Raw genomic sequence first — 23776 nt, 5'->3', positions numbered from 1 at the left:
AAGGAGCATACATAAAACAAATGAGAAGGCAGAGGAACTAACAAGGGAGAGGGCTCACATACACACTTAATATCTGAACCTGCCACTGCATTGATCAAAACAAAAACCCAAAATGAGGGACTCTACATAAATTATACAGACAGCTTTTATTATGGAGGATTTGGCTTCTAAAAAGTAACACTTTCTCTGGACTCACTTTCATGATTCAGCATCTCTCTGATGGAATGAATTTGCAATAAGGCAAGGTAGTAAATATGGATTGGCTGGACCTTTGCTAAAAACTTTTGAGGTTAAAAAAACATGCAGAAACCCTTAATGCTGTGTGAAAGGTATTCTTGAAGCAATTTTACCAGTACAGCAGAACCCTGAGATTTCAGGAGCATTCTCTCCACATGAAATTTCCAGCACCAAAGAAGTCTAGCTGTGTTTGGATAAACTTTTGCTCTTCTGTGTGCTTATTAAAACCTAGGGTAATTCTCTGCTCACTCTAATACCAGGTGTTGGTCTTTGACAGATGATATGTTTTTTTGGGGGTAGGGAATTTAATTAGTTCAGGGCCTGGTTCTCTCTGGAGTAGAAGGGGTGAGGCACAAGATACAATTCTTGTTTAGTCCCATTTCCCCTCCCCGCCCTGTACAAGGCTAAATACTAGACCAGCATAACAAGTGAGCACAGGACTGCAGTGCAATTAGGCCAGTCGACACTAGTGAGGACTGTGATTTTACTGGCCATTCGCTCAGGTGATTGCAGTTACTGGGTGCATATTAGTACAGGCTTCGTTGGACTCTTAATTATCCTCCCACCTGCTACACTGACTGTTTGGCTTCTTCCTCAGACCCCTGTCCCACTTGTGGGGTGTGTGATTTCAGAAAAGTTCCTATCCCAAAGCATCCCTGGGGATCAGGGGAGATACATGGGGTGAGGGAGAAAGAGGGGTGATGGAGGGGGAAGTAGACACCAAGTGGGGTAGGAAAACAGGGTGTAATGGGTGTGGGGGAGCAGAGTAGAACCAGGGTGTAATGGGGGGATGGGAGTGGAAGCAGAGTGGGGGGGGGAGGCTAAGGGAAGAGAGGGATAATGGGGTAATGAATGAGGGAGGAAAAGCCGGGGACAATGAGGGGGAAACAGGGGGTCCTAATTCTACAGGCCCGCCCACGCCCTCTCCCCGCTGCTGCAGTCGGGCCGGGCGCTAGGCTCGGGGGCCGGGGCGGGAGGGGGGATGTGGCCTCAGCACCCCGGGCGGGGAGGCGCCGCCAGGGCAGCGCTTGGAGGAGGCGCCTTGCAACAGATGGGTAAAGCCGGTTCCTCATTGAGTCCCGCATTGGCCGGCAGCGGCCGAGCGAGGCGCGTGGGAGCCCCTCGCAGGGAGGGAGAAAGGCGCGGCAGCTGTGTGGTCCTGCAGGCAGGCGGCGGAGCGGACCACCCCCAAGCCCTGCTCGGGGCGGTGAGGCGGCTGCCTGCCCCCAAGGTCCAGGGGAAGCTGGAGGTCGCTGTTCGCTCCCCCTGCTGCTGCGGTGTCCCTGAGCTGCTCGGGGGCATCTCTGGCCGGCTCTCCTCCCCCGGTGCCGTAAGTAACCTCTCCTCCTGCGGCTTTGGGGCTGTAGGGGTGGGCACGGGGGAGCGGGGTGAAGAAGTTGACGGTCTTTCAGCGTCTGGGGACGGGGGAGCCGGGTCTTACACTGCTGCATTTGCCTTCTCCGTGCACTTGAGGCAGAAGAATCAGGGCTGCTTATTCCTGTGTCTAGCGCTTAGCTTCTTCTGCCGGTGTGACCTGTAAAAAGTGGGGAGCGGCAGAGCCCAGTCAGGACCCAAACCAGAGCAGTTCCTCAGGCTGCAAGACGGTCCCCATCAAAAGGATGCTGCCCTCTGATTATAAAGTATCCGTGCCTGTTTGTAAGTAATTATTCACAGTTCTCCTTCTCCAGCGTGCTTACCAGAAAGGGAGGGAGGTTTCTCAGATGGGGAAACCGAGATGCAGTGAAGGGACTCACCCAAGGTCACACAGCAACCCCGGGGGTTGAGCTGGATTAGGTGCTCAGGTAGGGTAATGTGGGCTGTATTGAAAACTTTGATCCCCAGTTCTGTGCTCTAACTGTTAAACCACACGGTGAGATGACTGCTGGGAGAATACATTTTTGTGAAGTAGTTTTCTGAAGCACTGTGTATAGGCATGAAACCGTGGACAGAGTGCTATAGCAGTTCTATGGCTCATCTCGTCCAGGTTTGCTCTTTTTACTATCTGGTGGTAAATATTAGGCTTCATAAACAAGAACACAAGCCATTGAAGAAAGAACCAATGGTTTTTCTTTCTTACTCACTATCACCAGGCATTTTAGTGTCTCTTACGCTGAATGTTTCCTTCCAAACATTTTAAGATACCCTAGAATTTAATACAACCAGGAATTAAAAGGCCATTACATATGACAATAGTTTCTGTTGTTCATAGCTCTCTAGCCATATGCACAGTAATTCAGACAAGCCTAAACTACAATTCCCTAATAAGCCTGAATTTAGCTATTTTATGTCCTCAAGCTGCCAAGTTCTGACATCCTCAGTTAGCATTTACTCTTGGTATGTAACCTCATTCTTGGCTTCAGTTTGGTCCTTTGTCACATGGAAGCAAAGCTGAGCCCTACTGACGCTTGGAAGAGTGATGTCTCCTTTTATTGAAACTTGCTGTCATGGCCGCCACTCAAGCCAATCTACGATGTCCAGGCCAAAGTTACCTGCCAGAGCCCAAGTTAAAGATGCTATGGCTCAGTTGATGATGCTGGATGAGGAAAGGAAAAAACAACGCAGAAGACAACTGCAGAGGCTTTTAACATGAGGGAGAAAATATTCCTTTCAGATCTTCAAAGGCGATGATGCGACACACTGGAGCATGAGATTCACTTGCTTTTTCAGCAATCTTAGCTTGCATAATGGCAAGTACTGCAAATCTCATTCTTGTCCTTAACAGAATCCACCCATTGCCCTTTATTCCCTGGTGTGGGGTAAAAAGCATCTAATAAGATTTCATTATATTCATTATTTTGTATATCTCAAAGTTTCTTCTGACTCTGCCCTTATTCAGGCTAAATAATCCCAATCTACACTATATAAGACCCTCCCCCCCCCCCCCACACACATGCTATACTTCTAATTCTATTGGAATCCAGAAAGGTATGTTTGCTTTGATTGTACAAATCAGTATCCACCCAAGTATGAGACAGCACCAAGCTCAGGCCCTACCTTTGAGAAGCAACTTCTACATCCTTCTCCTTGCAAACTCTAGATAGGTTAGAACTAGCCAGCGCTAGGTATAAGCAGACTAGGCAATTGCTTAGGGCCCTGAGCAACTCAAGGGGGGCCCCTGTTTATTTTTTAGTATGTATTGTGTTGGGAGCTTCCTCTCCCGCCCCCAAATATTGCTGTTTAGGGCACCCAAGGGCTAGCACTGCCTCTGGGTTAGAAAAATGTTGGCTCTCCCTGTCTACAGAAATAACCAATCTGCTTCATCAATCAGAACATTACAGTGGACCAGAGAGAGACTGCCATATTTTATGTAAACTTCCTGCATCCAACCCCAGTGACTTCACCTCCAGCAGCTGACACACAGGGATACCAAATGTGAAAGAAATCAGCAATCCTTTTGCAGTGAGAGAGGAAGAAACGACTGAAGGAAAACCCAAGAATATAATAATCTAACTTGCAAAAGTAACTGATCTACATATTTGGCTGGATGATTAAAATGATCTTTCTCCTATTTCAAATGAGAAGAGAGAGGAATACAGCAAAATCATTTCATATATACTGAATGATATATATTCTGGAAGACTGAAATTAATTATGCTCAGAATGAAGAGAATGTTTAATTTCTGTAAAAAATATAGTAAAGAAGAGATTCACAGGCTAATAATCCATACTTCTTACTGGCCTTTCCCTTTATCTATTAGTAATTATTTGCCTCTCACAGTAGATAGGTACAAGATGGCTTGTGCAACGAACCTTACTTTTATAATATAGAATATCTTTTCATCGAATTTTGTGGAATTCTTTTAATGTATATTCTCCTTTTGTCAAAATTTCTTGAAATAATTCACACACCCCTTCACCCAGCACTAGGTGTTCTCAGGTACTTCACCTCTACATCTAGTGGGTAAAATCTGGCTCTAGAGGGTTGCGTACTGTTCTCTAATCACTGCCTAGCTACTATTTGCACCTTATGGTTGCCATGTGTAACCTCAATGTTGCAAGAACAAAAGCTATTTCTGTTTTTTCATTTCTCAACTTTGCTTCCCAAAACTCCTCAGGAAGCAGTTGCTTGCACGCAAAAAGCAATGCCAGAGCCAGTATACACAAAGCAAAGAAGTCACCACCATAACCTCATCAGCTTATGTTCCTGGTACAGACAAGAATAGGCAATACAGAATGGCATGCTCATTTAACAGGGCATTAAGTCACTTACAGAACTGAGGGAGAAGAGGAAATTTTGATCAAGTGTGCCGGGGAAACACATGATCACAGTGCTCCCTGTGACTTTTAATGACTTATAAATTCTCATCTGCAGTATCTTTAATTGTAGAGATAGTCAGGAACTTTTTGAAATATGTTCATAGAAATATGCAGTTTCATCAACACCAAAACATTTTGCAAAGAGATATCAATTTCAATTAAGGTTTTGTCAGGACAGTTTCTCAGGCCCAGTGTGGACTTTTGAGGGGGCGAGAGAGACTGACCTATTTGATCTGAAAAAAAGACATTTTGACACTTTAGTTTCCCAAAAATCTTCTAAAGGTTTTAGGTTTGTTTCAGCATGGAATGAAAATGAATTTCGAAACCGTGAAAGTTGTAGTGAAAAGGATTTGTCCTCCTGCCAGCTCTACTTAACAGATTTGAAATAGCTCTTGTTTTTAAAGTATAGCAGTTTCCAACATTTGGCGATTTATTTTTTTATTTATTTTTGGCCTGCTAGTGTGCAAAAATAGTGTATAGAGGGGACCTGCAGAGATGAGGCAGCTTTGATTAGAAAGAGCATTGAAGATAACTGTCAACTAATAGTTAGTCAGTCTTTGTATGGGGGGAGAAGATGTAATTTGAGGAGATTTATTTTATAATCTGAATTGTTTAAATAAAACTTTATCACTGGAAATTAACTTCAGACTTGTATTATTGTTAGTTTCAAAACTTTTCTGCAAAGACTGATACTAAAGTTATGTAAGTCCTGAACAATGATTGAGAAAAGAATTGTTGTATTCACTTTTGAATAAGCAAGAAGGTGTTTGCTCCTATCATAGTTTGGTAAAACAGAGATTTTATTACAATTTCTTGTGAGGAATCATGCTTAACTTCCAGTGCTCACATAGGCACATGAAAAATCTGTGCACATTTTGAGTGGTCCCAACTGAATATCTGTTTGGGATCCTGATCTGTGTACACTGATGCCTACATTTGTGCGTATCCTGCCATAGCTATTTGGAGTTTTGGAAACACAATCTTATTACAAGATCACAAAATAGACCTGTGTGAGTGGCACTGAAATTCTTCCCTAAGTGTCAGTTGAACAGTTTAACAACTCATAACCCCGAATAAACCTTTTATGTACTTAACCAACCAAAATCCCACCAAATATCTGGTCAAGATAAAAGTTACTTTTAATCTGCTAAGCCCCAGTGAACAGGGTTTTCTGTAACGATAAATATTGATGAGCTTGCCCCTGACCAGTCTGGAACAGCTGGCTTCTCTTGGGGTTGGTTCTGATGTGAATTTGGTTTTGGTGCCTAGTAGGCATATGTGTGAGGGGAGAATAATAAATAACAGTACTACAAAAGATCTAACTACGGACCCTGCTTGTAGGGAACATAGATATAGAGAGAACTCTGTTTAAAGCAGGTTGAAAATTATGACGCTGTTATTACTCTATTATATATATTTATATTTTTGTACAGCTCCCAAAAGTGTGCATGGTGCCACTGTAGTACAGATAGACCATTCCTGCCCTAGCTTGATAGTCTAATTTTAGACATGAACTACCAATTGGAGAATGGAACGGTGTGTGGCAGGAGATAATAATATATTGATGTCTTTAAACTGAAATTCCAGTTATAACCACAAAGACATTTTGTGGGAGATGCAAAGACTCCTCTAGAAACACTCTCTTGTTAGTAATGAGTTTGTTTAAATTTTGTTTCCATTGGGGGATGAGGGAAGGAATGGAAAGAGATGGATGCTCCTTGGCCAGCAATAGGGAGCAAGAATCTCAAAAGGGAGACCGAAGTGACACTACTGCACTCATCTCCCCAACCCACCTGCTGTGCTCCTTTGTAGGAACTCTGGGCAGTTAAGGCTATATGGGTTTTAGAGTGGGGAGCAGCTAGTCTGAGTGACTCCCTTCCCTGGCCAACTGGGGGATTTCCAAGTGGGAATCCATTCAGCAGTTAATATCTATCTATTTCTAGATTAACTATCCGTAGCTTCTCACCCTCTCTGTAGGCATTCTAACCCCTCTCTTATGAGCCAAATTGCCATGGATTAAAGGATGGTTAGTGAGAAGCAGAGTGGGGCATACAATCTGCCTGGACTCCCCGAGATCTGCTAGGTAGGGATGAGTTTTCCCTGGGAATTTTCTGGCTCATCCCGGTGTAGGGTGACCAGATGTCCCGATTTTTGGGTCTTTTTCTTATATAGGAACCTATTACCTCCCACCCCCTGTCCCGATTTTTCACACTTGCTGTCTGATCACCCTATCACAGTGAGAGTGCCACAGCCGCCTCCTCCCTTTGTATGGGCACAAACCACTCCTGAAGGGAATTCCATCAGGTTCTCCACACAGTCACCTAGGCAGAGTTCTCCCTGTATGTACGTATGCAGCTTTTTCCATAGGATGGTAGAATCGAGGCCAAAGTTAATATGCCAGTAAGATTTTTATACTCCAGCTTTATTATTGGCAATCCTCCCCAGCCCAGTCCAGTGGGTGGGTGTGAATGGTATAGGAGGGGTGGGTGTTGTTGCGGAAGTGTAGGTTACCACTAGGAAAGATTGAAAGCTTCAAAACCAGGAAGCACAAGATGCACAGTTAGGGGTTGGGCACTAATGTGTTTAGTCCTAAAGGACCCAATTCACTGCTGACCTGTGGCCTCTTTGCACCATGTGGCGACTTCCCCCTTTTAGTTGCACAGGGCATTTGCGGGTGGAATGGGGCAGAGGAAGGTGGGGTGGATCTGAGGCAGGTGGAGGCATGATGGGGTGGAAATATGCTCCAGCAGTTATGTACTCCTACCATAGGCCATATGGGTCACTGAAGCTGGGCTGTAATTTTGAACAGTCTTAGGAGTTCTTCATCCAGTGAGGAAGGCTGCTCCTGCTCACAGCAGGCCCTGAATTGGGGAGGAGAAAGCCTGCCTCTCTCTCTTCTGTTGATTCTGGTCCAGAGACTCTAGTCTAGTGGAAGTGCTCAGGGGAGTGAGGGTGGTAGGATGAGTATCTTATTTTGCTAGAGCACTGAACTAAAAATCCTCTTTATCCCTTCCCTTGCACCCTGTTCCCCCCCTCCACAAACTAAGTTAACATATTAATGTTGGTTCATCTCTACAACAAGGTGTGGATTTTTAATTGTGGTGCTGGAATATATTTAAAATAAGAGGACTCATAAAATATAAATTGAGAGAAGGATTTTTTTCATAGATTTAGGTACAAGAGCCTCTGATCTGCATTTGAGGATAGTCATTTTGCAGGGGTGCATGAGGCTTGGGATAGGACAGAATTTGCCTCACTAGTCCGAATATGTTTCTGTGTTGCTATATGTTGTCCAGTGTGATTAAATATTCCACTATTTATTGTCTCCTAGATGATACATCCACAAGCAGAGATATAGGTATCCCTAAACAATTATTAATTTCTTCATCATTTCAAAGTCCCTCCTTCCCCCCTTAGCACATATTGAATTTAAATAAAATTGCTCACTTATCTGCCTTGTAGATTTACTATTTTGTGCCTACCTCCTAACTGGTTAATAGGGACCATTCAAAAGTGGATCTAGTACTGTGTGTGAAAATCTCATATCCTTGAAAGTGCAGCCATTGTCTGAAATATATCTTTTCCCCAAGATTCCATGATCTGTGTATTAGGTATTTGTAACACCAGTGTCAAACTCAATTGTGAAGTAAAGATTTTTGGGTCAAATTCTGGCCTCCATTTTGCACCTGCAACCCAATGATTCTGCAAGGGGGACACTACCTGGAGCATGCAGTACAACTGAATGGCAAATTTGGCCGGTGGTGTAGCAAGTTCCTTTCTTTACTCTCAGTAATTGCATAGGTATTTCTGTCAATTGTTTGTGCAAACTTTTTCCCCATCTTGGATCAGTTACACTGGGCAAAGAGATGCATTCCACATAGATATAGAGAGAACTCTGTTTAAAGCATTGATTCCCGGAATTGTCCTAAAATGATTCCCTTTGGGTTTAATAATACAAAAACTAAAATTTGATATTAAGCTAAAATTTGATATTAAGCTAACTAGTTTAACACCATTATACATTGTGATCTGCCTATTTATTGACATGTATGAACTAAAAACTGTAAAAGTGGAAAACTTATTTTTTTCTTCAGCTTGTTTGTTTCTTTTGCCTAAAGTCTCTTAGGGACATGAAGATCTATATTTAATGCATAAGGAGTAGTCACTCTTCCTTTGGAGCAAATTGAGTGTTTCTCAAGATGCAAATGGTTTCTAGATTGTTGTTCTTTCATTAGGCTGGGATTTGAAAACCTTAAACTACTGCAGACCTCCAGATCTGACTGTGCCAGGTGCATGGTATGTGCCTTAAGGTTATATTGGTGGGAAGACGGATTTGTTTCTAGAGACTTGTTAATGCAGGAAAGATAAAGCTCTGTTTCATATATGGGTGGACTGGGGTGGGTGACAAGAACAGACTAATACAAAACTAGATGGGACGTTTAGTTCCTTTGGCGTAGACTTCAATACTGGATGTCTGGAATGAAGTCAGTGGGATTCTTTCAACTTCAATGGGTGCTGGATCAAGCCCTGAATAACTGCCATTGCTCAGCAAAAGCTTTGGCACATGAAGACTTTCCTTTGTGATTTGTGGAAAAACTCTGTTCTGAAGTATACATTTGGTCCTAAAATAGTGCAGAATTTAATCCAGAATGGTTTACATTCTTTTCAACACTATTGAGATTAACAGAATAGCACAAGTTGTAAATTAGGACAGAATTTGGCCCTTTAAATACAAATGTCATTATTCAGGTGGAGTCAGGGAAGGAGAGATTAATGTCACTAATTGTAACATACTTCTTTAGTATCACCAACTTGTTTGTGTTATAAACAAATATATTGCAGATATTTCTGTTAGTGATCAAGATGCTGTTCATATCCAGTTGTGAATGGTTGTTAGCTCCCATTGCTGCAAGAAAAGAGTGGGATTTTCGTCTTTAATTTTGTGCAGCAGTTAGTTGCATGCATTTATAACTATACATTCAAACAGAATTTGGTGTGCATATCATTAACATTTTTTAAATAGTTGTGTTCATTTCTTTGGGCAGAATTAAAAAGAAATTTTATTTTTCCCAACTGTTTTGTTCAGTAAATAATAAAGCCTTTCACTCTGTCACAGCACTAGCAGCATTAGAATGAGGGACTTTAACAAAGATTTGGTTCTACTACATCACTCTTTGTTTCAGGTGAGAAATAGTACAAGACTTCAGGGATTTGTGGAAAAATTACACAGTATTAATACCTAGAAAAGTTACACAGCTGGCAAGCTTGTTTCAGATATAACTTATTGTTACATGGCAATTCCCATTTGAAGCATATCTCAAAATTTGGGTGGAAGTGTGAAAATACATAGCTGGCACTGACGGTGACTTTGCAAAGTGTCTTTAGCCACATGTATCATCTGTACATCTGTGAATTCCACTGTACCTCCAGAAGGTAAAATAGAATTAAAATATTTAGGGCTATCAAGCGATTAAAAAAATTAATTGTGATTAATCCCACTGTTAATAATAGAATACCATTTATTTAAATATTTTGGATGTTTTCTACATTTTCAAATATTGATTTCAATTACAACACAGAATACAAAGTGTACAGTGCTCACTTTATATTTATTTTTCTTTACAAGTATTTGCACTGTAAAAAAAAAGTATTTTTCAGTTCACCTAATACAGATATTGTAATGCAATCTCTTTATCATGAAAGTTGAACTTACAAATGTAGAATTATGTACAAAAAACCTGAATTCAAAAATAAAACAATGTAAAATTCTAGAGCCTGCAAGTCCACTCAATCTTACTACTTGTTCAGCCAATTGCTCAGACAAGTGAGAACAGGCATTCTCATGGCAATGTTGTAGCTGGCATCGCAACATATATTTACGTGCCAGATGCACTAAAGATTCACATGTCCCTTCATGCTTCAACCACCATTCCAGAAGACATGCGTCCATACTGATGACGAGTTCTGCTTGATAACAGTCCAAAGCAGTGCGGACTGACGCATGTTCATTTTCATTATCTGAGTCAGATGCCACCAGTAGAAGGTTGAGTTTCTTTTTTGGTGGTTCAGGTTCTGTAGTTTCCACATCGGAGTGTTGTTCTTTTAAGACTTCTGAAAGCAAGCTCCACACCTCGTCCCTCGCAGATTTTTGGAAGGCGCTTCAGATTCTTAAACCTTGGTTCGAGTGCTGTAGCTATCTTTAGAAATCTCACATTTGTACCTTGTTTGCATTTTGTCAAATCTGCAGTGAAAGTGTTCTTAAAATGAACATGTGCTGGGTCATCATCTGAGACTGCTATAACATCAAATACATGGCAGAATGTGGGTAAAACAGAGCAGGGAACATACAATTCTGCTCCAAGGCGTTCAGTCAGAAATTTAATTAACACTTATTTTTTTAATGAGCATCGTCAGCCTGGAAGCATATCCTCTGGAATGGTGGCCGAAGCATGAAGGGGCATACAAATGTTTAGCATATCTGGCATGTAAATACCTTGCAAAGCCGGTTACAAAAGTGCCATGCAAATGCCTGTTCTCACTTTCTGGTGACATTGTAAATAAGAAGAGGGCAGCATTATCTCCCTTAAATTTAAACAAACTTGTTTTGCCTTAGCGATTGGCTGAACAAGAAGTAGGATTGAGTGGACTTGTAGGCTCTGAAGTTTTACATTGTTTTGTTTTTGAGTGCAGTCATGTAACAAAAAAAATCTACATTTGTAAGTTGCACTTTCAGGACAAAGAGAGTGCACTACAGTACTTGTATGAAGTGAATTGAAAAATACTATTATCATTTTTACAGTGCAAATAATTGTAAGCAAAAATATACACTTTGATTTCAATTTACAACACAGAATACAATATATATGAAAATGTAGAAAAGCATCCAAAATATATAATTTCAATTAGTATTCTATTATATAACAGTGCAATTAAAACTGTAATTAATCGTGATTAATTTTTTTGAGTTAATTGCATGAGTTAACTGCGATTAATAGACAGTGCTAAAAATATTATATCCCTGTGGAAGACATGATGAAAACCATTTTGATGCAACTTACTCAAATTCTCTTTTTATTGTGTCAAATGTTGGTAAACTGATAAAAGTGGAGGCCACTACAAGAGGGCTTGATAATGACAATTAGCAGATCTAAATCACTGGTAAATGATCTAGTTTTGGTCACACTAGATACTTAGTTGTCTAGATATGGAATAAAAACATCCATTTTAATCTCATATTAATTTGCTTGTGTGTGATATTTTATGGGTTATCTTGTCTTCAAAAATCTCTGCTGGATAACAAATTTGCAACCAGTGGAGCTAAGTTATGATGTAAGATACTGTAGCTTGTGTAGATGTTCACAGTGTGACATTAATGGTATTAGATTAGCAGCATCAGCAGTATTAACTAATTTCCTCATTGAAACCGTGACATTTGTTTGGTAAAAGGATCATTAAACATATGCAAACATTCCCTGTGCAGTATAAGGTCTTTGGGCCCTGACAAATGATAAATGAGAAAATTACAGGTTGCAGGAAAATGTAAATATCATTCTTTGTAAATCTGTCCCCTGGCAAGAGAAATGTTCCCCCTCTAAGCAGTGAAGCGTTCATTATATTCTTTTCACATCAGTGAAGAATGCCCAGACTATTTTACATATTTATACATATCTTGATTTGTCTCTTACTTTCTTTTGAGCACTGCTGTTGTATTGGGATTTGTCCTGGTTTTGTTAAGCAAGTACTCCAGCAGTGCACTGCAGAAAGAAGTACCCTAGCTTCAATTAACTCCTTCCATAATCTTCTGAGCAATCCAAGGATCATCTCATTATGTTTTTCTTATTAACAGTCATGAGTCATTCACCAAGCATGCCATAAAAGAATTACACACTGGATTAAACTGTAAACTCACATTTTGGTTACTTTCCGTCAGATGACTATACATAACTATAAACTTATGTTAATGGATAGACACCTTTATCATGGATTGAGGAAATTTAGTTAAAACTAGCTCCATTAAACTTTCAGATGAAAGCGCTATAGTGACTTTCTTAATGTCCAGACACAGATGCATAGAATTTGCAATACCAGATCACAACATTAATGCCTCGAATGGTTCAAAGACACCAACAACATAGCATTCCTGCAGTAGCTGATTGTCCAGTGCTGTCCATGGGCAGGGTTTTCTTTCTGACCTTTGCGGTGATCACCTGACACCTTGAAGCATGACACAGAATTCCGGTTTATTGTCATTCAGCTCATTATAACTGAGGCTAATATTTGTGGTGTTATCACATAATCAAACATACATTGTGATTTCTCTGTTAGTTTTTTTAATACCTGTGGTTTCAAAACAACTTGAGCTGAAACTTATAAATGAAACAATTTATTTCATTTATAAAGATTTCAGATGACTTCAGATACTTTTGCCAAACTCTACAGGAAAAACTGTTTCATGCAACCAAATTTTTCAGGCCGTTAATCCTTAAAAAGGACCTTTGTAACAATGGACACAAATATCTTGGAACAGCTGAGATACAGGTCTGTCTCATCTTACGCTGGGGTTACATTCCGCAGTCAGTGCCTAACGCGAAAATCGCGTATAGTCAAAATTACATTGAGTGTAATGGCGGGCGGAATCGCCCTCACTACAGAAACGGTATTTAAATTATTTTTCTCTTTTTTGGGGGTTTTGTTTTTGCCGACCGCGTAAAGCTGAAATCGCACATGTTAAATGTGCCTAAGATGCGACAGACCTGTATTTAACTTTGTATATTAGCTACTGAGCATATTTCTCTTCCCTTCCTCCAAAATAATTGTTGTTGCTAAGAGCATCCCCATTATATTGAATGTGAAAGAGGGCAGAGAACCCTAATCTTTCCAAAAGGGTCCCATCAATTATATTGCCTAGAATGCCTGCCACTTCTGATCTTGATGAGCACACAGTCTTGATACCTGCTTGTGTTAATCTTCTAGGATGTAACTTTTAAGCAAGCCAGGTCTGTAGTTGTATGCACAATTATCATGACTGCATGCTCAAAATAGGCAATAGTGTGCTTAACTAGGTATGGACTTGCACTATCTCATGTGGTTATCTGATCTGTATATGCAGTCTAGCAGGAATCCCTAGGTACGTTATGCTGCCCACAACTTGTTTGAAAATGAGGTTATAGAACCATTTATCGGAGCAAGGGAACTAGGATCTTTTCTAAAAGTCCCATGAAATATTTAACTTCCAAACTGACACTCCCTAGACTAAAGGTGGTAAAGGGGCTGGAAAGGAACCTCAGTTTAAAATCTCCTCTAATGGTGCAACACCAATCTCCTGGTGCGGCACTGTAGCATCAGTGCTGAATTAAAGGAACTGGAATGAAATACTTGCCTAACTTAGGTCAATGGCAAAACTCTCACAGACTTTGATAGGGGCAGGATTTCACCCCAAATCCTCAGGTGACCACCAAAAGATCTAGCCCAAAGTTCTGTTGCTAAACTTGAATTTACCTATTCCTGTACAAGAGTTAAGAGTGCTATTAACAAAGCTAGACTGGCACTTCAGTAGTTGCAAGCAGAAAGTCTGTTTTGTTAGCATCTCGCATTGAAAAGTTGTCCTGATTGCATGACATTTTTAATTAAAATTTACTGTGTTGTATATAATTTTTTATCTTTCTGTCACTATTGTTTCTTAAACTGCTTTGATATTAATATATATTTGTGGCATGTTTGCCAGGTCCTGTACGTTTTGCAAATTGTGGAGTAAATTACACCTTCGGTTACATTTGTGCAATCCAGTGACAGGCAATAAAGTTGCACTGGTATGATTAAAGGAAAAATTTAGCCCTTTATGTTGTGATTGCTTCAACACGTTTTAGAAATGCATCTATATCTGGGGTGGAACCAAATATGTATTCTATGACTGCAACACTACACAGCAGTATTTAATGAGGGGAAGTGAAGAACAATGTATCCATTTAAATGTTTTAGAGACTATAAGTTGCCAGAATTCAATTACAAAAGAATCATTATGTTTATAATGTTATTCTTTCACCACATTTCTGCACATAACTCTTTGTATGACTGTTCCCTTGGACTCCTTTTTAATAAATACCTTTACCTGTGCTTGTTACATAACAATGTAGAATTTATTCCCAGTTACAAGCATGAAAGGGGTTTTACAGTTTGAAATTACATGTGGTTTTTACTGAATGTGACATTTGAACCCATCCTGAGTTCCTCCATCTCTGTTGTATCCATTCTTCTGAGAATGACACTTCTAATGATTTTAATCAAAGCTGGAACTTTGGTGGTGGTTATTTTTGTTATTTTATAGCTTTTTAGGAGGAATGAAACTCTGGTGTTACTGCCTTCCTTTAACATGTATAAAGATAACTGTTTTACAGAATTTCATGTAGGTTATTCCCCTCTAAATTTTCCTTAATATTGCTATATTAAAAAAAAATAGAAATCAAGCCTCAGGAAAAAAGTGCTAAATCATACAGAGAACAGGAATTCTGTCTAATTCTGAGTTAGGTACTCTTAGAGAGGCTTATTTACCCATTATACTTATTCTAATATCAAAAATGTCTGAGCAACTTAAAAATATTGGTTGAATTCAGCCAATATATTAGAAGTTTTTTTGTTTGCTTGGGTGTGTTTAAATGAGGTGCTGAAGGACTGGATTCTCAATTGGAAATTCCCCCTAGCTTCCAAAGGGTGCTTTTCACCCTCGTCTGTCCTTTTTGTGAATAAAGGAAATATGAGGGTGACTCATTTTAATATACTGCCAAAAACACAGTATAACATTCTCTGATAATAGATTGTACTGCATGGGCAGATTTTTTATTTATTTTATTAAAGCATCCTGTTGTCTCTTACAACATTAAAATAAGGTGATCAGTTTCTTAATTCTTGAGATTCTAATGTCTGATTGGGCATTATGGTGGAAATTATAATCGTTTTCTTTGTCATCTGTGTGATGAACTCTGCTTATTTGTCCATGTCCAAGGCTGCTGGGAGCTGTAGTTTCTCTTGTCTTCACTTCTATTAACCTTGGTACTTGGGCCTATCTACTCGCAGCAGCAGCTTGGTTTTTTGAGAGGGTGCTTGCAACTGGTACAGGATGCTTATGGCTTGATAGGTGATGGAGGAATACAGTATCTCAAGATCTTGTCCTCAGGGCCTCATCTTAATGTTCAATAGAAGTCTTGTCTGCATGTCAAGTCACTGGGAGTTTTGCCTGTGAGAGGGCTGCTAAATGGAGTCCTGAAAAGTGAAGAAGAATATCATCATTGGTTTAATATGGCTAAAAGCTACATAAGGCTCTGAAAAGAGCTAACTCTGGGATTTTTCATGGTCTTATCGCTGTTATGGTTAAAAGTTAAGTGAGTTCTTTCAACTCTAAACTGTTGCTATTTCCTTAATAATGGCAAAAACCCCTTTTTGGCTCTAATTTCTGTTTATCAAACTCTAGAAAAACAGATTAATTGTAACAGATACAAAAAGACAGTTTATGCTTTACATCTGTCATCTCTCCAAAGTTATTCTGACCTTTATTTATTTATTCTAAACTTTGTGAAACGATTTAGCATGCTAGAATAACTTAAAAGTCAGTTGGAATTAAACAGTTATGCTGAAAAGATGCCTTATAGGCCTACTTTTAATACTGCTGTAGCATTTAACAAATATTTATGGTTTTGCAGGTAGTAGTCCTTTCAAATACACTTTAGATCTTGATGGGGGGAACCCCTTTTGGTTTTATAAACATTAAGTAATTGGCATATCTAGACCACTCCTCTGACGCGGCTTGAAACAGGATATAACATGCAGCAATAATTTGGGGGGTTTTTTTAACCACACTTTATTGGAACAGCATCATCAACATGCAAAACCCCACACATTTACTGTAACTCTTCATGAACTGATTGCCCGGAAAAGTGCAGATCTGGGGAGAGGCTTGTGTTTGAAAAGACAATTGCAAAATTTCATAAAATAAACAACAAGAATGTTTAGCTAAAACTCAAGATTTTTTTCATTATGCAAGTGCTGTACAAACATTAGCTGATCCATCTTCACAATAACCGTGGGAGCTAAATAAACATTTTTAGCTCTATTTTACAGATGGTGATTGAAGCCAGGGAGATTAAGCCAACGCTTTTTCTACTGTGGCACCTAAATCCATATTTAGGCCCTATTCTCCCTATGGTGAAACCCATGTTCCATTGAGTTCCATTGTTTTTAGTGTAGCTACACATGGGTCTTTTTGCCTGTATGCATCTGATTGCAGGATTAGGGCCTAAGGCATATATGTAAATGTAGCCTGGTTTTTCGGAAGTGCTGAGCACTTCCAACTCCTGAAGTTGATGGGACTCTCAAATACTCCTGTGGGAGTTGCGGATGCTCAGCGTCTCTGAAAAATCAGGCAACCTTACAAGTTTGGAATCTGTGGCATATGCCTCTCTTAAGGGCACTGAAGGGAGCTAGTGTCAGAGCTGGAACTAAGACTCAAGAATTCTAGCTGTCAGTATTGTGCTTGGACCACTCAAAACAATCCTCCGCAAGCTACCATTGCATCCGATGAAGTGGGCTGTAGCTTATGCTCAAATAAATTTGTTAGTCTCTAAAGTGCTCCTGTTCATTTTGTGGGTAAAGACTAACACGGCTGCTACTCTGAAACCTGTCATTAAAGTTAGTGAGAGAAGCAAGCACTCGTCACCTTTTGGGATATGACAGTCTCTTCTTTTTTGAAGATCCCACATTAGTAACAATATGCAGATCCACTCCCTCTCACTTCATCCCAAGTCTTGCATGTCTTTCATTCCTCCATAACATCTGTCCATGTCCCCGTTCCCTGTGTGCTCATAGCTTGGTTTGTTTTTTGTCTAGGGTGCCCCATACTTGTTGCTGTGCACTGATTTCTTAAATAACATTAAGGTTAAAATGCATAGAGGCAATTTCTAACTTGCCTAAAATATGAAACTGTACTGAACTTAAACTAAAATGAAATCAGAAGCATGAAGTGGTCTGAGTATAGCTTGTGGAAGAAGGGCCTATATTTATCCCTTTACAGAACATTTGAGTGTTCAGTTTGGGGAGGGACCTCACATAATGCCTAATGACAGACAGCAAAGGTTGCTGTAGAAAAACGAGAAATCAATAGTATGGGGAATAGAGCTACTGGGGAAAGTTATTAGGGAAGATGAAAAGAGAACTTGATACACTGTACTCAGATCTTAAAGATGGCAGCTGACCTCATAAAGGATCATAATAGAGACAGTCTGTCTTAAACATCCCCTCTTTTTCTTTTATTGTAAGGTTGCTGCTTACCAGCTAGCTATTTTGAGGATAACAATGGCATGATGTGGTGGATATTGACTTTCCAAGTAAGCTGTTCTTTTCCCCCCGAGTATGTTTTCACTGTTCACAGTAGAATATGTTGTATGAATGAATTTAGAGAGATTACCCACTCTTCTGCTTTTCAAATAATGGCAGAATGAAAGAACTGTACAGAAAAAAAATCTGATTTCATATTAAGAGTTTACAGATTGGGATTGCTAAAAATAAGTTGCTTAAAAACTGGATATTTTCTACAAAACCAAACATCTGCATGATGGCTTAATTAAAAGAAATCACTTGAATTTAGTAATAGTTGAATGCCTCTGTATGTCTTTAAATTTAAAACACATTTACATTAATACAAATAATGCTATTCTGTGAGCCATTTTGGTCTCTCATATATCCATCCAATTCCCCTGTTTGCCTTACTTGTGGTCCTGTGGGTTTATCTGCAGCAGAATTTTGTCTATTTACCTCAAAAATCTCAAGTTTTCTTTAATTTTTGTTAAGGGAGTTGTGTTCAGGTGATTTTTTTTCTTATGATACAAATTAAAATTTGAATCAGTAGCCTTTAAATGTGGGGATACGGTATAACAGTATCTGTTTCTTTGTGCATTACTGGGCTGAAGAGGAAAATTGTATAATGTGCTTTCCTGTTTTTCAAGGAGTGGAGATGGATATGGAGATGTATGTATATATTTTAGCATTTGCTAGATTAGCAAAGTGGTGTAATCCAACTAATAGAGCACTGGATTGGGAGTTAGGAGACTTTGGGTGAAATCTGCGCCCCATCAAAGTCAATAAAAACATAATCTGAGTGAGGATTTGATCCCATTTCTATTTCTTGGTTTGCCATTAAATCAGGAGGCATGACTGTCAATATATCACTTAACATCTCTGTGCTGTATCTTAAAAATGTGTTTATTTTATATATGTTTTTATTTATATATTAAAAAATAGCATCAATACTAGATGGAATCTTTTATAAGACCATATTGTGTAGGCTAGATTATTTTGGGGCTGATCTATAATGCTATTTTCACCCAACCTTGGATAGCCAGTCACAAGAATCCAGATTGATATTCGGATTTTCTTAGTAAAATTGCATCTCAGAATCTGTAGCTACCCTACAGCTGTGCCTGAAGACATTGTTCTGTAGTTTATCTTTACAATTAGTTTGTGAGTTGATGCTAGATTACACCACCCTGCTATTCTAAGCCCTATCTCTATTGAACAGTCCTGTCCCTGGAGAGGTTTGTCTTTAGTCTGTCAGAGGTGCAAAGTGAATGCCCTGTAACAGTTCCTAGGTACTGAGCAAAGTGATATTTGGTTCTTTCCCCCTCCTTTTTGTACAAATTCTTATATCTTGGGTCTTTAGAAAGAACTACTCAACTTTGCAAATGGTAAATGGTCCAGAACTGAAAAGGAAGTGGTTAATGCTGACTAATACAGAAGAGTTTTTAAGTGTGGATGGTCCCTGTTAGGTTTAACTGAACATTCTTAGTGATTTGCTTTTAATGTTAGGAGGCACATTCTGAATATGGCTCACTGCACACGGCACTTGTTTATAGCATCCCGCTATTCACCTTCACTTTGAGATTACCTTTAAAATTAAATTGATTAAAAACTACAGAACAGTGCTAATGTCTTTCTAGACAGGGAAAATAAGTAGAATAAGGGACACAGAGCACCATGTGATTTACTGTCCCCATTTTGTGATTTTTAAAAAAATCTTGCATCTTGAAAATTAAAAATTGTGACAGAAAACCAAAATTATCAATGTCTAAAACTCAAAGTGCCTAAGAGAGAAACATCGATAGTTCAGATTTTTGTTAAGTAATAAGGCAGAAGTTGTAATTCTACAAATAGAAATTAAAAGATACAGTGACTATAGTGAAATCCCTGCAAGCTGCATGGATACTTTTCAAAGACACCATAATAAAGGCCCAACTTAAATGTATATCTCAAATTAAAAAACACTAAAAAAGAGCCACTGTGGCTTAACAACCATGTAAAAGAAGCAATGAGAGATAAAAAAGCATCTTTTAAAAAGTGGAAGTCAGATCCTAGTGAGGTAAATAGAAAGGAGCATAAACACTGCCAAATTAAGTGTAAACATGTAATAAGAAAAGCCAAAAAGGAGTTTGTTGAACAGCTAGCCAAAAACTCAAAAGGTAACAAAATATTTTTTTAAGTACATCAGAAGCAGGAAGTCTTCTAAACGACCAGTGGGGCCCCTGTACGATCGAGATACAAAAGGAGCACTTAAAGACGATAAAGTAATTGCAGAGAAAGTAAATGAATTCTTTGCTTCAGTCTTCATGGCTGAGGATGTTAGAGAGATTCCTTTGTAGGTGCCAAATCTGAGGAATTGTCACAGATTGAAGTGTCATTAGAGGAGGTTTTGGAATTAATTGATAAACTTAACAGTAACAAGTCACTGGGACCAGATGGCATTCACCCAAGAGTTCTAAAAGAACTCAAATGTGAAATTGCGAAACTATTAACTATGGTTTGCAACCTGTCCTTTAAATCTGCTTCTGTACCCAATGACTGGAAGAGAGCTAATGTAACGCCAATATTTAAAAAGGGCTCTAGAGGTGATCCTGGCAATTACAGACTGGTAAGTCTAACGTCAGTACCGGGCAAATTAGTTGAAACAATAGTAAAGAATAAAATTGTCAGACACATAGAAGAACATAAATTGTTGGGCAAAAGTCAACATGGTTTCTGTAAAGGAAAATCATGTCTTACTAATCTATTAGAGTTCTTTGAAGGGGTCAACAAACATGTGGACAAGGGGGATCCAGTGGACATAGTGTACTTAGATTTTCAGAAAGCCTTTGACAAGGTCCTTCACCAAAAGCTCTTACGTAAATTAAGTTGTCATGGGATAAGAAGGAAGATCCTTTCATGGATTGAGAACTGGTTAAAAGACAGGGAACAAAGGGTAAATTTTCAGAATGGAGAGGGGTAATTAGTGGTGTTCCCCAAGGGTCAGTCCTAGGACCAATCCTATTCAACTTATTCATAAATGATCTGGAGAAAAGGGTAAACAGTGAGGTGGCAAAGTTTGCAGATGATACTAAACTGCTCAAGATAGTTAAGACCAAAGCAGACTGTGAAGAACTTTAAAAAAACTCACAAAACTAAGTGACTGGGCAACAAAATTGCAAATGAAATTTAATGTGATAAATGTAAAGTAATGCACATTAGAAAAAATACATACATACAATATGATGGGGGGCTAATTTAGCTACGACTCATCAGGAAAGAGATCTTGGAGTCATTGTGGATAGTTCTCTGAAAACGTCCATCTTATTGCCCTTATATAAATCCATGGTACACCCACAACTTGAATACTGTGTAGAGATGTGGTCTCCTCATCTCAAAAAAGATATACTGGCATTAGAAAAGGTTCAGAGAAGGGCAACTAAAATGATTAGGGGTTTGGAATGGGTCACATATGAGGAGAGATTAAAGAGGCTAGGACTTTTCAGCTTAGAAAAGAGGAGACTAAGGGGGGGGGATATGATAGAGGTATATAAAATCATGAGTGTTGTGGGGAAAATGAATAAGGAAAAGTTATTTATTTGTTCCCATAATATAAGAACTAGGGGCCACCAAATAAAATTAATGGGCAGCAAGTTTAAAAACAAATAAAAGGAAGTTCTTCTTCACACAGTGCACAGTCAACCTGTGGAACTCCTTGCCTGAGGAGGTTGTGAAGGCTAGGGCTATAACAGGCTTTAAAAGAGAACTAGATAAATTTATGGAGGTTAAGTCCATTAATGGCTATTAGCCAGGATGGGTAGGGAATGGTGTCTCTAGCCTCTGTTTGTCAGATGGTAGAGATGGATGGCAAGAGAGAGATCACTTGATCATTACCTGTTAGGTTCACTCCCTCTGGGGCACCTGGCATTGGCCACTGTCGGTAGACAGGATACTGGGCTGGGTGGACCTTTGGTCTGACCCTGTATGGTCATTCTCATGTTCTAGAGTACAACCCAAATGGGTCTATTGGGAATTATTCATGTATCAAGAGGAGATGACTCTCCCACTGAAGTTTGTGGTAGTTTTACTCCAGGCTTCAACAGGAGCAGATCAGGTGCTGGATCCCCTAGTCTTTAGTGATATACAAGAACCAATGATGCTTTCCTAGGATAAGGCCTGCAGGGCCTTAAACATCCACTTTGTCCTATTTAGCAAACTAAATACTTCATTTCATAAAGGTTCAAGTCTCCAGTTTGGAAAAACAATTGAACGGGCTTAAGTCATACTGACGTCAGTGGGACTTAAGCAGGTGCTTAAATACTTAGCTGAATTGGAGTCCAACATTTTAAAACTTTGCAATTAGGTTGATTCTGCATTATGGCCTCCAGTCAGTCAGATACCTACCTTTAGCCATGTGAGTGGTCCCATTTACTTCAGTCAGACTAAAGTTAGGCATATATTTTATTTTGCTTAGGCAGATGCAAAACAGGTAAGTATATGTGCAGATTAGGTCTTGCATGTACGAATACCTGATCTTGTGTATGTCTTGTTTTGTGCATGCAGCTCCCCGGTTTTATGTGAATATGCTGGCTTCAGTTTTCAGCCAGGCTTCACATAGTTTTTCAAGAAATTTGCACCTGCCTCCTCCACTCCCCAAAAAAGCATGTTGACCTACCATGCCATCATTTTATATGCCTGCAATTCATATTGAGTGAAATTCACTATTTTGCAGAGAGCCAGTACAGTGCCTACATGATACATAAGTGTGCTAAATTTCACCCATTGGCAGTGAGCTGCCTAAGTGCTAATATTAGCTAACTACGTGACTTGCTGGAAAGCTGGTTTTCTGAAAATGCAGGTTCAACTTCTAAAGTGGAAGTCTCCACTTCCCTATGCTTTAAGCTTTGTATGATGAATAGTCACGTTCCTCTTTTTTGTAATTCTTCCTGTCACTGGTATTTTAATTAAGACTTGTCATGGGGGTGTTCATTGCTGGAAGCAGAGCTTGATGGAATGAGGAGAGACAGACACCTAATTTTGGGGGGGATTCTGGTGTTTAAATATTTCTAAAATAATTACCTCTGGGCCAGATTCTCTGCTCTTTTGTCCCATTTCTGCCACTCCTGGGTTAACTTAAGGCAGCAGATAAGGAGTCCCCTAATATAGAAATATCCCTAGCATAGGTTTGGGATGGCTAACCCAACACCAAATACCCCTCTTCCTTTCCTCCTTCCCCTCTCCCCCTCACTGGCAATCCAACCTAGGTGGTGGTCTAGAATAGGCTGGGGTGTCTATGGGATGGGGCCAGCGTGCAATGTGCTCTGGTGATGCTGACTGGTAGAGAGATCCTTGATGGAGCTTAAGGCTGCTCTTAGAATCCTAGAAAATCAGGGTTGGAAGGGAACTCAGGAGGTCATCTAGTCCAACCCCCTGCTCAAAGCAGGACCAATCCCCAGACAGATTTTTGCCCCAGATCCCTAAATGGCCCCCTCAAGGATTGAACTCACAACCCTGGGCTTAGCAGGCCAATGCGCAAACCACTGAGCTATCCCTTCTCCTTGTATGGGAGTCAGTTTGGCCCCGACAGTCCCAGGATCAGGTAGATGGAAAGGTGGCATAAAAGCACCGCCCACCCTAGTCCTTCCCCAAATGTTTCCTGGTGCACCTAAGGATCTACTCCTCATAATTTTTTTTTCACTGCTAGAAGTTGGATGCTACAACTGGAAGGTCCAATAGAGCAGTTAACTACAAGGTTGCAACTAGGATAGATATCACAAAAGCTCTTTGGGTTTTCAGAGGGGAAAAATGGCAATAATCTTCAATGAAATCTTCTGAGTTCACTGGTTGCTGCTGGGTGCCCAGCACCTCTAAAAATTGGGCCATTTATTTAGGTGCCTAAATGTGGATGTAGGTGCTGAACTTCAGGCACATCAGTTTGAAAATGTTGGCTTTAACTTCTATA

The 23776-nt window shown here is 39.7% G+C and overlaps 1 protein-coding gene across 6 annotated transcripts in view; it reads left to right on the top strand.

Annotated features, from left to right (window-relative positions):
* Positions 1-1115: 1115 nt before the first annotated feature.
* The window catches only part of SULF2 (sulfatase 2), a 260049-nt gene continuing 237388 nt past the window's right edge, over positions 1116-23776 (top strand). Inside the window, exons 1-2 of one of the 6 annotated variants that reach the window (XM_065566658.1) lie at positions 1230-1567; positions 17800-17867. The gene's annotated coding sequence lies outside the window, so the exon portion shown is untranslated. Of the gene's footprint in view, positions 1568-1745; positions 1894-17799; positions 17868-23776 lie in introns of all 6 variants that reach the window. The other 5 variants (XM_065566655.1, XM_065566653.1, XM_005304619.5 and 2 more) reach the window with 5 other exon arrangements.

This window comes from Chrysemys picta, chromosome 13 (assembly GCF_011386835.1).
Source record: "Chrysemys picta bellii isolate R12L10 chromosome 13, ASM1138683v2, whole genome shotgun sequence".
NCBI lineage: Eukaryota > Metazoa > Chordata > Testudines > Emydidae > Chrysemys > Chrysemys picta.
This window is presented reverse-complemented; position numbering and strand designations above follow the sequence as displayed.